Source organism: Vespa mandarinia, chromosome 15, assembly GCF_050613455.1.
Source record: "Vespa mandarinia isolate Hongniang chromosome 15, ASM5061345v1, whole genome shotgun sequence".
Classification (NCBI taxonomy): domain Eukaryota; kingdom Metazoa; phylum Arthropoda; class Insecta; order Hymenoptera; family Vespidae; genus Vespa; species Vespa mandarinia.
This window is the reverse complement of record NC_140824.1, coordinates 1,685,244-1,687,500: the sequence shown is the minus strand read 5'-3', so window position 1 is coordinate 1,687,500 and position 2,257 is coordinate 1,685,244.

Genomic DNA, 2,257 nt, shown 5'->3' with positions numbered 1-2,257 from the left:
TCGATTAAAACCAACAAGGTCCATTTTCACGTTCCTTTAACCAATTCTCTATGTTCCTCTTGTCGCTGGTATTTGTATTTCTTTTTATTTTTCTTTCTTTCTTTCTCTCTCTCTCTCTCTCTCTCTCTCTCTTTCTCTCTCTTCCTTCTTTTTATATATATATATATATATATGTATGTATGTACAGGTGATTGACGTACAAATAATCTTTAAAAATTTTAATAGAATTTGCATTAACATATATATATGGTCATTATAAATAATGAAATCACAGATAGAGGACGTAATTGACAAGTTTTTTCTCACTTTTTTTCTTTTTCTTTTTTTTTTTCTTTTTCGTTTCTTTTTTCTTTTCTTAAATTTTCATAAACATATATGAACGTTGAACATGTTATATTCAATCTATGATATCATAGATTGAATATAACGTGTGAAAGTTTCTATAAAATTTGGGAATATTAATGTTTTCGAAATGACACGATATCATAAATCGTACGTGTTATTGAAAAATTTCTACCAAATTAATATCAACGTAGATATATATATATATATATATATATATATATATATATGAACGTAATAATATAAATAATCTAATTATACATTGAACTATCCATATAAATAATAATAAACATATACATATATGCAAATCTCTCGAGATATTTTCAATTAATAGATAAAACAACATATATTAATATATATATATATATATATTTTTTTTTTCTTCGCTCTTTTGAGTAAAAATTATATAAGTACATACGTATTGTTCATAAATTATAAATATAAAATTCATTTAATTAAGTAGAAAAAATCGAGGATAAGACGAAGAGACGAGGAATGGACATGTATATATATGTGTCTATATATATAAAATGAAAAAAGAAAAAAAAAAGAAAAAAGAGAGAAAAAAAAAGAAAAAAAAGAGAGAAAAAAAAGAAAAAAAAAGAGAGAAAAAAAAAAGATTCATTGTGACCGTTTAAGCCGCATAAGTATAATGAGCTATGCGCGAAACTCGTTGAATCGATTACGATCCCGATTCCTCGCGTTCCTTCCTATATAAACCGTGCCGCGTTTCTCGGTGATTAGACGCCGGGCGTATCGCAATCTGATTTTAAATTGGTGAAAGCCATGGAGCGGTGACTTTAAACACTAGTTTGTATCCCTTATAAGGTCGCTCTCATCATATCTCTTACTCGCTCACTCAGAAGTATATCGCACACGCTCTTTCCTATTTTTATCCGCGTACAGCATCATCATCATCATCATCATCATCATCATCACCATCATCACCATCATCATCATCATCATCATCATCATCATCATCATCATCATCATCATCACCATGAACATGAACATGAACATGTTCATAATGATCATCATCGTCGGTTGCCATCATCGAGCTTGCTTTCCTCTTTCTCTTTCATTCTTTTTCTTCTTCTTTTTCTATTTCTTCTTCTTCTTCTTCTTTTTCTGTTTTTTTTTCTTCTTCTTCTTTTAATTTTCTTTTTCTTTTTCTTTTTTTTTTTATTTATTTATTTCTTCTTCTTTTTTTTTTCTTCAATGTAATGAATCGATCCCGAATATCATCTTATCATCATCACCATAAGCGCGAGTTAATTCATTCCGACGAATTTCAAAGAACGTGCTATTTAGAAGAAAGACTTTTAAGACTCGTTTGAGTTCACTCGACTCGACTCGACTCGATTCGATTCGATTCGATTCGATTCGATTTGACTTTAACTCGACTTTAATCGAGATCCTTCGTCTTTCGTAATAACGACTTCGTTTTCTAGTAACATCGTTTCGTTACGATGCGCTCCCAGAAATCGAAATACTCGTAAGGGGTTTCCATAAACGTTTTAATTCACCTCGCTGCAATAGTTTTGTACAAGTTTCTTCTCCTTCTTTTTTTCCTCTCTTTTTTTTTCTTTTTTTTTTTTTCTTCTTTTCTTTTTCTATTTTCCTTTGCGAAAAACGTTTCTTAAATAGATCGTAAGATATCGAAACTTCTTTAGGATCTTTATTCTTCTTCATTAGGATTTTTATTAAATGAAAGTAGAATTTTGTTATTTTCGTTTTCTGTTCTCTTTCTTTTCTTTCCTTTTCTTTTCTTTTGATTTTTTTTCTGTCTTTTTTTTTTCTTTTTATAGAATCGAACTACATCGACATTGTTCTTGTCCTTCATTAATCTCTCTCTCTCTCTCTCTCTCTCTTTCTCTCTTTCTCTCTTTATATATATATATATATATATATATAT